Source organism: Peromyscus californicus, unplaced genomic scaffold (assembly GCF_007827085.1).
Source record: "Peromyscus californicus insignis strain IS unplaced genomic scaffold, ASM782708v3 Scaffold_6__1_contigs__length_162567912, whole genome shotgun sequence".
NCBI classification, from domain to species: domain Eukaryota; kingdom Metazoa; phylum Chordata; class Mammalia; order Rodentia; family Cricetidae; genus Peromyscus; species Peromyscus californicus.
Window position 1 is genome coordinate 31,103,504 of NW_026294584.1, and position 16,538 is coordinate 31,120,041.

Consider the following 16,538-nt stretch of genomic DNA (forward strand, 5'->3'; position numbering starts at 1 on the left):
TTATAGTTGTCACCTGGCTATTTCTGCTGAATTGAAACAGTCCCACCTGAAGGAAGAGGAGAGACTCAGAAGATTCTGGAAGTAAACAAAACTTGCAAGGCTCAGGAAGCTCCTAAATTTTTCAAGATTCACAAGGTCCTTCCACAAGGGTATGAAAGCAGTAAGCAAGTGCCGCTCTGAGTAGAGGAGAGTTGGGCCACCGGCCGAGCTGCCTGCAATTGTTCAGGGAGCTCCAAGAATGCAACAAGCTTTTGTGAGTCAGCATTCACACTGTTGTGAGCGTCTCGTTGATACAGCTTTTGAGTCACCCATGATCCTATGAATAACTGGCTCCTCACTCACACTCCTCTGGGTAACTCCAATAAACTCACTGGGTCACTAAGCTAGGCTCAGCTCCAATAGCTTTTTGTTCTGCACTTGGGGCCCTATCTGGGGTAAATAGACATCTGTCTACATCTCTCCAGTAGTGGTGTACGTGCGTGCGTGCGTGCGTGCGTGTGCTTCCTTTATCTTTGGTTCCTGGCACAAAACCCCAAAACTCTTTAAAATTTCATAAGTAATATGACAGTCTTTGATTACTCATAGCCAACCCTTTCCTACAACACTTGAGTCTACGTTAATGAACAATGGATAAGTCGTCAGAAATACCAAGTACTAATGTATATGATTACAGGTTAGAATGCTTGATAACCTCCAGGAAGAGAGGTGACTGGAGAGCCAACTCAGTCACCAGTAACCAACAATTTGATCAGCCATGTTTCATAAGGATATGTAAATTAAAATTTCAACAGGATTCAGGGGGTTTCCAGACTTGAAAGCATGTTAATTAATATTAATATATTAAAAGATGGTAGAGTTGAAGGAGGATGTGGAAGCATTCTGTCATTACTACTATCTATCCCCAGCTTATGCATCTATTCTTTTTTCGCAGAAGGGATTTACAGTTAAAAAATTACACTGAGTCTCACAGCAGACTTTGAATCTGGGCTTTTGAACAATGTTAGGATTCTTAATATTTGGGGAAATTTGAAAGGCAGATGAAGAGATTTTAGGGATTCATTGGAATATTATGGGTTAGAATTATGTTTTTTAGCACTAAGTTGACAAGGATATACTTGGGATGACCAAATGTGACTGGCGACTTTATTGAAATAATAAATAGCACTTAAGGGGCTGGGAAGATGTTTTGGTAGGTAGAGTGCTTTCCTAGAAAGGACCTGTGTTAAAACCCCAAACCCATGTAAGAATGTCAGGCTTGGTGGCACTTGAAATTCCAATGATAGGAAAGCAGAGACTGAAGATAGTTGGAGCTCAATGGTCAGCAAGTCTAGCCTAATTGGTGAGCCTCGAGCCAATAAGAGATTCTGTCTCAAAACGGGTAGGTGTCATTCCTGAGCATGACTCCTGAAATTGTCCTCTGGTCCCCACACACATATACATATATGCAATTGCACACAAACACACAGACACCACAAACACACATTCAAAAAAGAAAAAAAAGAAATGCCCAGGGCATTGGGTGTATATGCCTTTGGGTGTGTCTACGACAATATTTCCACAGGGTTAACGAAGGTGAAGAGTTGTTCTGAACATGGGTGTAGCCCCATCCCAGGAACTGGGGTGCTACACAGAATAAAAAGGGATAAAGGAGAAACCCAGTGGAGCTCTGGCTCTTTTCTCTGCTTACTCATCTGGGATGTGAGCAAGCAATCCCCAGGAGCCACGCCTTCCCAACCAGATGGACTGTATCCCCAAGAAAATGAGCCAAGGTAAGCCTTCTCTCCTTGAAGTTACCCCTTGTCTGGTATTTGTCAGAGCAACAAAGAGGTGACTAATCCAGCGTCTGTTTCATTTGCATGTTCCTGAGTTACAGACTTTGTAATAAGAGTGCCATCACCAGCACAGAACTTTCCTGAGCGCTGGATTGTCCTAGCAAGCTATGATACCTGAGGGAGGTAGGACTGTGAGAGCAGCCAATATGTAGTCAGCCAGGCAGAAGCGAGATGAGCCTAGGGACTCCATTCGCAGCTACTGCCTGAAGCGAAGGCAGTTTTGTGGGTTTGAGTCCTTAACTTTCGATGTTCGTGCTAATCCTAAAAAGTCAAAACTTAATTGGTGGCTGCCCTGGTAATATCAGAGAATTGTGTGGTGGGGGAATAAATGAGGAACTCTATTTAATTAAGTAATGGCTAATTAATTGACTAAATCAAGCTCAGAGGCAAGATGTGTAATTAAATAGGCATGTTATAATTTGCCTATACAGGAATGAGAAGATGCATGATTTATTATATAAGCCATATTTGAAATTTTCCACAAGGTGCATCTTTATGCAGGGATTATTTGAAAATTCTTCAGTCAAAATGCATATATACACCAGGCGGTGGTGGCACACGCCTTTGATCCCAGCACTCGGGAGGCAGAAGCAGGAGGATCTCTGTGAGTTCAAGGCCAGCCTGGGCTACAGAGTGAGTTCTAGGAAAGGCGCAAAGCTACACAGAGAAACCCTGTCTTGAAAAAGAAAATGCATATATACACAAATATTTAACACATATGTATGGTGGGAGTAATATTTCTTTTTTAAATGTCCTATTCACTGTTGTTCTATAAATCCCTGAAGTATTTAGTAACATAAATGCCCAATGAATGATAAAAAGAACATTAGCCTTAAATCACTGCTTCTGAGTCTAAATTCTTTGGCAAAACTAAGAAATGGATGAAGGAGATAGGAAGGGGAAAGCAGGGGGTATTCTTTAAAAGGCATGGAGGAAAGTGGAGAGAAAGAAGAAAAAAGCCCACCTTCCCTACATTGCCCACGTGTAACAGGGCTTCCCCGATGATTCGTAGTTACTCTTTGTCAGGTACTAATGAGATCTAAGGAAACATCAGCCTCTGTTTTGATCTGCTGTTGCTACAGTACCCTCCATTTATTAAGCACTTGCTTGCATTTCCGAACACAACAATGCTTTGAAGGATGATTGGCCTCTGCTGATCAAAGTAACTTTCATTAGCTGAACTAATTTGACTTATAGCTGGCCTATAAAATAGAGTTGGTGGGGGTGATGTCTGTGTAAAATACCTGCCGAAGGCTTCAATAATGTTTATTCTTCTTCAAAGGACATAATGAAAACTGGGTGATTGTGGTTCCTTCTCTAAATGAAACACCTGATGTCCAGAAACCATTCAGAAAGTTTTCCTGTAAGCCAAAACAAAAACCTCTGAAACACTGTCAGATACACTGCAAAACCTTTGCACAGTTTACACTGCTTTCTAAAACCAAGTGGACAATCTATGTGGCTTAATTTTCAGCTCACAACTGGTAGTTTAAACACAGTCAGTTCATACAGATTTAACAATGGTCATCAGAGTCACAGATGTTTTTTCTGGAATCCTCTTTCTTTGTCTACAATTGAGTCATTTCCCTACATTTGATCTCAAACTTGAGTTTGGGTGAGGGACAGAAGAGAAGATTAGCCCAAGTAATTCTGTTCGGCCTTTATTTGAAATTCTGAATTACTTGATTGAAAAAGTTCAAACCGGCTGGGCGGTGGTGGTGGACGCCTTTAATCCCAGCACTCGGGAGGCAGAGTCAGGCGAATCTCTGTGAGTTCGAGGCCAGCCTGGTCTACAGAGTGAGTTCCAGGAAAGGTGCAAAGCTACACAGAGAATCCCTGTCTCGAAAAACCAAAAAAAAAAAAGAAAGAAAGAAAGAAATACAAAACATTCAAACCGTGGACTACTATGGGTTTTTCCAGAATCTCTAGATTATATGGTTTCACTGTGTTAGTACCATTTTCTAAAGAGAAAAAAAAAATCAAATGTTCAATCTACTTGCAATAACTTTATAAAGGAAAATGATTTCCACATGCCACATAGATAACAAATTAGGTGGTTAAAAAAAAAACAAGTTCATAAATACAAATGATACTTCACCTAAAATAGCCCAATACCTGCAGTTTTAAAAATTATGTCTTCATTTCATACTTTATTTTTATTCATATGAATACAACTTTCATTGTAAAACATTTACAGTTCTACTTGCTAATAATTTATATAGTCTATACTATAAATTATCAATAATTGACAAAGGTGAAATTTCATTCAAGATACAGTATAAATGTACAAAGATCAAATTTAAGAATTTATGACCACATAAATTCATCTAAGGTTTTCCCACAGATCTCTTTAAATAGTTACCTCGAAGTCTGGATCATTAAGGCAGGAGTAGAGAAGACAGCTCCATCAATAAAGAGTTCACCGTGACAGCTTGAGGACCATGTACGGATTTCCAGCACCCACGTGGAGCCAGTTCCAGTGGCTGCATCTGGATACTGGGGAAGTTGAGGCAGGAGGAGCTCTGCTCACTGACCAGGCAGCCCAGCCAAATCTATGAGCTCCTGGTTCAGTGAGAGACCCTGCCTCAAAAACAAGATGAATAACAATTGTGGTGGATGGTCCCTCAATATCAACTTCTGGTTCCATACATGGGTATACAAGCACTTTTGCACATACCCACACAGATACATATATACATACACATCACACACACACATACAGATGAAATCTCAGACTGAGACTTTCCACTGAGAGACTATAGTGTCAGCCCCTTCCCTGGGACCCCCTAGCTTCCCAGAATATCTGCTCTCCTCATCCATTTTCCACTGCTCTTATCAGTGAGCCCTCTACACTTAGAATAGGGACCGGTTAGCAACTTCTGTAACTGCTGTGAGCCTTAATTGCAATTTTGAAATAACCCCATCCAACATCGAACTCTGTCCTATCAAAGAGAAGAACATGACATTGTAAGAAGATAAGGCAGCTTTCCAGAACACCCTGAGAGGGGCTGAGATGATGACTTGATGGGTTAGAGCACTTGCAGTGCAAACATGAGAACCTGAATCCAAATGCCCAGCATCTACCTAAGAAGCCAGCTGGGACCATAGCACCTGTAACCTGGTAGTGTGGCGTTTACAGCGGAGGGTCACAGGGGCTTAATGGCTGCCAGTTTAACTGCTGGTCCAAGAAAGTAGAAAGTACTAGAGCAGGGCACTGGACATACTCCTCTGACCCCCACATACATATTTGTGCACACAAGCAAGTGCAGGAATGCACCCACACACGTACATACGCTGCACACACACAAATGTTGTAAGATATCAGCTACGGTTCTCTAAGTAAGCAAATGGTAAGAGAGAACAAAGGGGACTACAAATAAGGCCTTGGCAAGAAGCCCTGTTGCCAACTCACTTGAAAGTCTTATTATCTGTTTTATTGATGAAGCACCTCAAACCTAACTGGTGTGGACAATTTGTCTAAGACATAGCTACAGAGGCAGCAATCAACTCTTAAAATGTTGGCACTAAAGGTCCTTCAACAATGCTACAATGTCATGTGCAGGACAAAGAAAGGAGGGGGTCGTCTTATAGCAAGTATTATTTCCTTTGAAATCACAGGCTTAAGATTGCAAAACAGACTTCCATAAATTAAACTAATTAACTTTCATGCAATCTGCTGCTCATAACTCAGAGGCAAGAAGGATTTCCATATCTGTTCAGATACAATTATTTCCTCCAGAAAAACTATTCATAAGGAACAATGAGGGTGTGAGGACATGACCAAGTTGTGAAGAGACCTATGCGGTTGGTATGATGGGAATCTGGGACAGACAGTGATCAAAGAAGCAAATGGTGGCAGTGTTCAACCGAGTTCCAAGTGCAGGCCGAGCAGGGAAAGGACAGGGGAACCCACCCTACCCAAATCAAGTGGAAGAAGAGTCACCCTCACTGCCTGGAAAGATAACTGCATAATCTACTCCGCATTTCCCCTGTTTTCCTACCGGCTGCTCACTAAGCAATCTGCTACCATCACAGCGTGGCTTCCCTAACATTTATCTCAAAAAGGAAATGGATTGACCGGAAGACAGGAATACCCAGACTCCCTTGGCTCTTCCTAAACTCACAACAGTTTCATTTATTCCAGTTTATAATCGCCTTTTTGTGATGCAATTTACCACGGGAGTAAAGACTGGACAATCAATTTCGGAAGCTGATCTTATGAGATTTCTTTCCTTTTTCTGCTTCTTTAGTTAGTTCTCTTGGAGTTTCATACAATGTGTTTTGATCCTGTTCTCATATTATCAGATTTCTAATCTCTCACGCATCTAGGCACTGTCACCCCACCATAGGAAAAGCATGCATGACACTCTGTGACTAGTTGTTGCTTTGATTCCTGTGCTGCCTACATCTGCTCTGAGTATGGACAAAAAAGGGAACAAGAAGGGAAGGAGCCAAAAGAGAGTAGTTAAATGAGTAGAGAAGGGGCATGTCCACTCTGGTAAGTGTTACCCCAGCAAGGAGAAAAACCCTTTCTCATTTTCTACACATGAGGACATTGTATCAACCAAAAGATGTATTACACACACAAAGCTAATGGGCAGCAATGGGGGAACTACATTCAGCTAAGGATATTAAATGTGAATTATTAAATGGAGTAGGTAATTAAAGTAGTTATAATCTTTGAAGGGAAGTAAAAAGGTATAAAATTCACTGCTTTTGACTTCTTCAAGTATGGGCTGTTAATTAACACATTATATAAATTTAAGAGCATCTATGTAAAAACAATGCTATTAAATGAAAGGGGCCTGAGAAAGACACTCCTCTGAATGCATTTCTCCAGAGACAGAGTCCTACTAAAACTGTGCACATTGATCACAGAAGTGTGATGGCAAGGGGGAAATAAATATCTTCTGAAATTAATATTTAATTTCAGAGTTACAAAATGTCCCTAACTGTCCTTTTGAAAAGAAAAAAATGTACTTCTGCTTTGCAACTTTGACATTTTCAAACAGCTCAAGTCAACTGAAATCATAATTAGAAAACTGTTAATAATTGGTCATGTGTCCAGTGAGATGCCATCTGTCCCTCCTGTGTCCGGAGACTGAGTCACACCCGAGGTATGAGCGTGGACATTTTCAGCCCTACTTTTCTCTTCCCACACTCCCAGTTCTTTATATTTATAATGGAGACAACAATGTGGAAAACGATATAACCTAAGAAGTCCCAATTAAAAGGGAAAATTGTAGAAGGCCATATTGCACTCTCCTGAACATGTGGCGTAGATGATCACGTTATCTAGCTTTGATGGGCCAGTGACAGTAGTTGAATCCTTCCTTGCTGGCTGCTAACAAATGAGCAGGGAAATGATGTACTCCTTATCCTCTGGCAAGAAGCCGTTCACTAACAGCAACAGGGAACAGATCAGCAACACAGCATCTTACAACCCCAAGTATTCCTTTGTGCACAGGCAGCATTCCTTCGCTAGGAGTTTCTAAGTTTTTAAGTCAACTCATCTCCGAGTTGACTAAGGGGCAAAAGTCATCTAAACGACAAAGGTAATGTCAGAGATTTGAGTTTATGAATAATGGAACAATGTTAACTCTGGAGCCGGCGCATGGGAGGGAGAACACAGGAAGATGCTGGAGAGATGGCTCAGTGTTTAAGCGCATTTGCTGCTCTCCCAGAGGACCCAGCCCTAATACCTAGCACTCCAGTAGCAGTTCAGGTCCATCTGTAATTCCAATTCCAGGAATCTAACACCTTCTTCTGGCCTCTGAGGGCCGCAGGCATGCACAGACATACATACAGACAAAACATCCATACACATAAAATAATTTTTTTCAAAAGGAAATGAGACCTCTGTGATTTCATGTTCCCTGGTATCTGGGATCCATACAACATGCTGGTCAAATGGCTGACATCTGAGATCTGTGAGCTTTGTCCTGATTTCCTTTTTATCAGCTCAGCCCACTCGAAAGCTGATCATCTAGGCAATGGATGCTGTGTATCCTAACAAAATGAAGACCTTTGGGAGTAAGAGCGATGAATGCATTGGCTTTGGACCTTTATCCTTTGCCCTGGTGGAGGAATATGGCAGAGATGCTCTCCCTCACCTTCATCCATACATGGCTTGGTGTTGCTGCACCCATCACCTTCGCATCCTTCATGGCTGCACTTACTTCATGTTACACAGTCACCTTTAGGAAGATGAAGCTAAAGAGAAAAGAATGCTGCATCACCTCTTACAAACTAGAACACCTGCGTATGTGTGAGCCATGTCCTCGTAATTCCTTCCAGAGCTCAGCTCACATCCCAAGGGCTTCCTGGAAATGCCCACGCATCAGGTGACAATACTGACCTTTCCGTTTCTGCACAGCTTTCAGTCTTGCCCTCACCTGACGCCTGACATGCCAGATCCGGATTATCATCAATTCCATCCAATTAGCATAAAGGCTTCACTTGGCTATAGCTCAGTGACTCAGTGATGAGGGAGAGGTGGAACTGCCTAGCAGTGTGATGGCTAATCCATTTGTAGTTTTTATGGGAAATCATGAAACTGAAGAGAAACAAAAGCTATCTATAAAATAATAAAATAGGACATAAGTGGCTCATTAGGCTCGCACAGTCGGCTTCCCTGTTTGAGGAAATGGAATTTGAAGGCCTAGAAACAAATGAAAGAGGGGTGTGAATGCTCATGCTATTATTCATTTATAAGACTCTCTTCATGCATCACACACATGCTCATGCACACACACACACACACACACACACACACACACACACACACACACACACCTACATACACACTGAGAGCTCAGTAAATGGTGTGCTGTGTCCAAGAAAGGAAGGGAGAGGAACAGCAGGAGCAGGTTGGTTGGCAGAACTGTACAGCAAGAGACAAATATACATCGCATGCAGAGTGTGTGCTTGGCTCCAGCCTGCACAATTAGTACTTCTATTTACAGCAAACTCCCTATACCAGCAATTGAAAAGTAAATGACAACTCACTTGAAACCGTTTGGTCAGAATGCAAAATTGAACCAAGGTATGCATTCTGAAGTTGATGAACTAGCTCACTTCCTTCTCTTTTCTTCCTACTAATTACTGAGTACATTTGCTGGCTCCTGGCATTGATTTGCCAGCTTCTAATTCAGGGTATGAGTTTAAGATATTAATCTACAAACTTTTCACTTTCTTTATTGGTCAGTACAATTCATGACAAATTGTGCTACATAAATTCTTCATCTTAATGATTCGCTCTGGGTTTTTTTTCTTCTGATTCTTCCATCTGTTTTATGCATTTGCCCATCACTCCCCCACAGACTACATTTTCATTCTTTCTTCTACTAAATGTTCTTAGACAGAGAAACATCAGTCAGAAAAATGAGAATGTGAGTAACAGAGATTAATAGGCACCACTCAGAGTCAAGGGGCTCAGTACAGTGGTGTTTCATGATGAAGAATGGAAGCCTATTGTAAACACAGAAAGAGAGAGAGATGGACTTCAAGGTGATGCACTTGGCTGATTTCTTCTCTGTGAACCTGTCCAGATATCGTATTTGGCAAGCATTGTATCTTACAATGGTCAGTATACTTTTCTATAGCGTTTGCCATTAATCTAATTTTCCAGGATGCCAGCTTGTCCATAGAGGAAGGAGATACGGTGATATGAAGAGGGTGGTTGACCCCAACCGATCTGTAGTGCTTGGCTCTGTCTCTTCTTTAGATGTGGTGTCCTAATTTCCTTTCCTGGTGCTGTGACAAAATCCCCTAGCTTAGGAGAGAAAGGACTTCTTTTGGCTCACAGTCCCGGTCACAGGCCATCATGGCAGTAAGGTTCCACCGACAGGAGCTTGGGGGATGACCGTGCTGCATCTGTCAGCAGGAGCAAAGAGTAGCCGCAGCATGCATCCTTGTGCTCAGCTGCTTTCTCTCCTCTTAAACAGTTCAGGGGCTGAGGCCTAGGGGCACATGCCTATCGATGTGAATGAGCTCATGTCACGGTGCTCCAGTGGTGGTCAGAGGACAACTTTGGGGAGTCAGGTTTTTTTTTTCTTTCCTGGAGATCAAACTCGGGTTGTGAGCCTTGCTGGTGAGTCACCAGCCTCATTCTCCCTTCTTTCTAAAATAAATATTGTTCTCATGGAGAATTTGAACTCGCTAAAATGAAAGTTGTTTTGGAAAAGTGAATAAATGACTTAAAACATTTATGTCATGCTAATATAAAAGCATTGGTATTTTTTTAAAATGATACATTTTTTTCACAATAATTTATCTAATTATTCAAGTCATAATCCAGAAGAATAAACTTGGAGATATTTTAAAAATAAAGACAGAAGGTGTGTCCTCTTTTAAAAGATCATCTGTGCATGAAGGCTTCACATGTATCTCTTAATAAGATCCTCAGAGCCAAGTGGTGGTGGCCCATGCCTTTAATCCCAGCACTCAGGAGGCAGGCCGATCTTTTTGAGTTCGAGGCCAGCCCGGTCTACAAAGCGAGATCCAGGAAAGGTTCCAAAGCTACACAGGGAAACCCTGTCTCAAAAAACCAAAAGAAAAAAAAAAGATCCTCAGACCCATCTCTGGGGACGCCTTGGGTTTCTGTGACCAGATTTTTTAAAAAGAAAAAAAGTCTCGAGCTCTACCTACTGGGCTAGCTGAAACACCTTCCCTGTTTGCTCATCTCATTCTGTTGTCTGTTCACACATTGTCTTAATTCTAAAACTACCTTTGATTAAAATAATTTATCATGTTTAAAAAAAAGAAAAAGAAAAAGAAATACTGTAGACTACAGTAGGTGGATGTTCCTGCGGCCAAGCCTGGTGATCTGAGTTTGATCCCCCGACCTTACATGATGAGAAGGGAGACAGAAGGAGAGGGGAGGAGGAGAGAGAGAAAGGGAGGGAGGGAGGGAAGAAGGAGGAGAGAAGAGGAGGGAGGAGGGAAAGAAAGAGAGACAGAGAGGTCCCATATCACAGAAAGCAAGCTTCAAATTTGGGTTTTGAGCCCAGGATCGTCTGCCCTGAGAAATCAGCATTACTTTCCACCACAACACCTTATTCTAGTTTTTTCCCTTCTTTTCCTCTTGTCTCCAGAAAGCAAATTTCCTACATAGCAATGGCTAGAAAATCATTCATAAACATATCACTTAGTTTATTAAAGGCTTTCTTATGAATACATCTAACTCATTTATAAAACATAACCTAGGTTGTTTACTTTAAATACAGTCTAGCAAATAAACTTAGCGTTTTTGGAAAATAATTTTAAATTTTTATTTAAATGGTTAACTCTCCTTTTACTTAAAGTAAATATCCTAATGTGGACTTTGGCATAAAAATTTCACTGTAATTATGTATTATGTAATTATATTATGCATTATGTAATTATGGGCAGTTCATAAGGAAACCACCAGAAGTAGTTGTTTGTCCCCCAGTACTGATAGAATGATACTGAATTGCCCCTTCTTTCACCCCATTTTTCTGTTGATCTTCTTGGGACCCAGTGAATGTATAAGCATTTGTCTGAAAGTCTATTTAAGACTGAGAGCTTGAAAATAGCTTAGTGAACTGGCCCACAGGGAATTGTATCTCTGACCTTGACCATACTGGTATCATGCTCAAATCAGATGAATTAACCAGCTGGATTTTCTTAAGTTCAAGTGTATATTTATTTGGTAAATAGGACATTCAACCATTCCATCCCCTTGTTGTTAGTGATTTAAGAGGTATCACATAGTACAGAGAGTGGTTGTTGGTCTACAGGAATTACAGGTTAGTTGATGAGTAGAAAAGACATATACACAAGAACAGAATTAAGTAATAGTTAAAAACCTGTGTCTAGAAAAAGTGAAGTCTGACTTTATAACCTTGCCCTGCCACATATCAGTAGCTGGATATCCTGGCCTGCTCCTTTAATCCCAGAACTTGCAAGGCAGAGACAGATAGCTTTTTCTGAAATTTAAGTTCTAGGCTAGCCAAGAAAGACTACATAATGAAACTCTGGAGTCTCTGACTCTAAAGAGATAGATAGATAGATAGATAGATAGATAGATAGATAGATAGATAGAGATATAGAGAGATAAATGATTGATAGGTAGGTAGATAGATAGATACATATATACATACATATGTACATACATTCAAACATAAATATAGCAGCACTGCATTGATTAATTTTCCTGTTTTTGTTTTGTTTGTTGTTGCTGCTATGATGAAGTACCCTACGAAAGTTGCTTCAGGAAACACAGGGCTTCTCTTGGCTCACAGTTTGAAGGCACAGGTCATCACGGCAGGAAAGGCAGCTCTAGCAGTGGCAGCAGGAGCATGAAGCAGCTATTCACACCACACCTACAGAATGTGCAGAGAGATGGATGCTGATTCTCTACCGGATTTCTGCTCTTTATTCGCTCCAGGACCTCAGCCCACAGTATGGTACCACCCACATTCAGGGTGGGTCTTCTTGCCTTACTTAACCCTCTCTAGGAATATCCTCACAGACAGACACTCCCAGAGGTTCATCTCCACACTGACTCTAAGCCCCATCAAGTTTGCAATCAAGATTAACCGTCATATATGCTTTACTCCATTTCAAAGTTAGTTCCAAAATCGTCATAGCATTTCCACAGCTGGAGTGACGACGTAACTCCTTTCAGTCCTCTTTAGTCCCATGTCCTCTTTGGACACTTCTATAGTTGATACATGATGGGTTCTACACAAGCAAGCTCTCTCAGCTCCTAAATCCTGTAGACAGATTCAACTTACTCCCCTTGGCCTTTCTGTAGCTTAGCCACTCTTCACCACTCTGCTCCTTATGTAAGTCTCTCTTTTCTTGTCATCTGTAATACTACTCTATCTTATGTCGACCTCTATAACCTTCTACCTCTTGATTTTTTCCAGAAGGATATCTTATCTCTCTAAAGCATTGATGTTCCCATGCTTCAGTATAGTCATGGCCCCTTTTAATTCTGAATACAACTCTTCTCCACAATTCGATGTTTGTTTTCATTGAAAAACATCAACATAAACACAATTACAGAAAAGAAAGACAAAAAAAACACCCTGTAAGTCACTGTCTTAGTTCATTTGTCTGTGATAAATAACATAAGACAAATAGACTCCACGCTACAAAAGAGCTTTATTTCTCACTGTCCTAGAGGCTGAAAGTCCACAGTCCCAGCACTGAGAAACTGTCTGGTGAAGGCCAGTGACCTGCTTTGTTGACGGTGCCTTCTTGTTGGGTCGTCATGTGGTAGACAAGAGCAGAAGACCTCTCTAGGGTCTTTTATAAGGAAAATAATCCTAATGGTGAGAAGTTGACCCTCGTGGCCTGTTCAATACCATTACTGTGATATTAGGATTCCAACATATGAATTTGGGAGGGCATAAACACTCAGCACATAGCTCTCTTATCTCCAAAGTCCCCCTAACCTCACTCCAATTATCAGCCCGTAGTCTCCAGGCTCCATATCCACCTTTCACTGTCCTGGTTGTGATCCTGCAGGTGGGTGCTAGCAACATTGCTATTTTAGCAGCCGGCAGTCTGGAGTGAGGCTGTGTCAGTGGAGGGGAGTGCAGGAGCCATGGAGGAGGCAAGGGCTTCCCTTCTGCCAGTCCTTTGTTCTCTCATCTTGCTCTTCTGGTGAGTGTCCATCATAAAGAACACGGAATGGTGCTCATCTTAAGAGACACTGAGCCCTCTCCCCCGGGAGCACCTTTCTAATGAGATCCACTGTGTGTCACAACTAGCCTCCCAGGGAAGCTCACTGTGAGTGACCTCCAGCAAGTTCTGCAACATTCCTCTAGATTCTGTCCCAACAAATCCCACCAACCCGCAGGGGCTAGTCTTGTCGCCATATTGTCTAGCAGGTTGTTTTCAGTTTGCTAGCCTCCGGCTATGACACCTCAGCAAACTACCAGTCAGGGAACTGAAGAAGCAAGCTCTCCTTTGAGCTCTGACTCAGCCCTGGAAAAGTTCTACTCTTAGGGCAGAGGATTTCATCTTCTACTGCTCTTCAGACTCCTGCCAGTTAATCGTTAACCCAGAGTTAACTAGTTTATAATTCTGTGTATTGTTTCCCTGTTCAAAGCCTGCATGGGTCCTGTCACCTAACTAGACCCTAATACTTCTTCCCATTTCACCTCTACCTCCTGAGTGTCTCCCAGGTCCATCAACTTCCCTCCAGTCCCAGGGTCCGGGCCTGACTTTAGAGTCTTCTTGGCTTGCTTTTGAGTATCAGCCTCTTTGTTTCTTACTTCTGCCTTAGCTATTTCTTAGTATCTGTTTCTTAACACATCAGACAACGTGTTCCAGGATACACATGGCTATGAATTTTGATACACTAACTTGAGGGTGGAAGTGATATCTAATTATTTTTCAACCACTAATTTAAATATAACTCTGAATGGGAAATCTTATTGTCTATTATTATAGGCTTTGCTCTCGTCTCCCCACCTCTCCAGCTCCAGGATTCTGAGAACCCCAAAGTCTTAAATTCAGTCCCTTGGAGGTGATTGGCACAGCTAGGTCTTCCTAAGCATAGCAATCCCCTGAGGTTGGGAGACCCAGGAGCATGTGTGTCCAGCAGTCTATGGGCACTCTGCCTCCTTCCCATCCTCACCTGTGCCGGCTTCCTGACACATCGGAAGGGAGTGGGGGGTACATGCCTGCACTCAACTGGCACACTTCCATTCCTGCTCAGGCTAGAGTCCCCCTGGCCTCACTCCTGTTCCTTTAACAAGCCAAGTTGTCTTCCAAATAAAGTTGGGTTCTTCTGGCAATGGTGCTTCAGACATAACAATCTAAAACACCCTCTGGAAAAGAAATGTAAATTTTTGGCCACTCTCAGGAAGTGAGAAAGCAGAGGGAGAAAAAAATACAGAGAGAACAAAACAGATACTAATCTCTCACACAGGGCCAGAATCTTTTTAGTCTGGTAAAATCTTCAGCCGTTTATTTTCCTGACAATACATGTTGAATATGGATTGCATTCTCCTCAACCCTCTTGTGTTCACCACCAATCTTGTAAAACTCTTTCCGTAAAGCAGTTAGGGCTTCAGAGACACAATCTCTCAGACTTTGGTTACTTTATCCCTTCCTGCAATTCCAAAGCAACCAACACGGCTCTGGCCATCTGACTTTGGCAAGCCGAGGCAGGCAAGCAGCATTCACAGGGAGATAAAGGTAAAACAGTCACGCCACTCTGCTCCAGGCAAACCTAACAACTTGCCATTCCCTGAGGTCGCTTTCCTTTTCTATGACATCATACTTTTTTTCTAAATGGTCCATCTTGAAAACACCTAGATGTATCTTTTAAAACTCAGCTCAAGTGACTACTTTACCAGGAAAGCGTCAAGCATGTCCTGTGGTCATCCACCCTGTCCCTTTGCCCTCTCCAGCTGCACAGGCTGCAGCCATAACACCCGTAATATCTTGCAGCATTTTGCTTTCCTCTTTTGGATTACGAATTACTCAAGAGCCCAGTGACACCGTCTCCCATCTCTGTATCTAGAACTAGGAACCACAGATTGCTCATGAATCTCTTCGTGATTATTGGAATTACTTGATGAATTTTTTTTGAGTGGCTACAAATAACAGTGATGACAGGAGGGCCCTGTTGTTGCATGAGGTGCCAGAACTGAGTTGGCAGGTGTGCCCACCCTCTTAGGGATGCTCTGAACTCATCCACAGCTTCAGCTACGCAGGAGGACCATTTAATTACTTCACTGTTTAATTGCTACTGATAACACCTGCTGAGATATGCTCTTTGGAGCCTTCTGAGCATAGAAAAGAAAGGGAATTCTCGTTCTCCATGTTTTCTGAAATCAGGTATGTGCTTTGGAATCCTTCTAAGGTATTCTGCTTCTCTGGTGAACAATAGGTAAAGTTCCTAAAGACTTACTGGTTTAAGTTTCTAGAGTTTGAATGCTTGAGCATTCAGAATGGAAGGGTATTTTTTTTCCCTTTAAAATGAGATGTTATAATATTATTATAGTTTTATGTATTTTGGCAGTCTCACAAGATGCCATCTGGATTAGCAAAATAAGTTGTATTCTTAAGGGCCAAAAAAAAAAAAAGCTCACAATTCATAAAATGTTAGTGTAGAAAATATATGTTATATGAAAAGAAAAGTAGTAACAACAACTACAACTGTTAAGTCAACTCAGCATGTGGTGAGAATATGGTAAAGAAGTCAATGCTTGGTTATCAAAAAAGTGGGGTTATCCAAGGGTACCCCATCTTGCATGCAGTAGAATATTTTTTGGTTTTATTATGCAAACTGCTTTCATATTTTTGCTAAACAACAGTGTGGCCAGGTTCAAAACTTGGCTCTACCACTTTCTGGCTGTGCAGTTTCAGCAAATTACTTTGCACCACCCCCACCTCAGTACCTCAGTTTCCTCATCTGTAAAACAGAGGTAATACCCCTAGTGGAGAACCTGCTGCTATGATTCTGCTAGGTGGACACAGTATTAAAATGATGTGCACATAAAAGCGCTTGCATCAGAGGACTTGGACTGTAGTTACAATGTGTGGAGCTGTGCCTTGAACATGAAGCATGAAGTGAGTTACTGTGACTATTACTATTGTCACCGTTATCAATAATGTGATCAGAAACCATGGGCTGACTGGTTCAGTATGCACAGGACTCAAGCAATCGTCCAGGAACTAAAGCTACTCCTCTGTAGCCTGCCCAGACAAAGAAGCTAG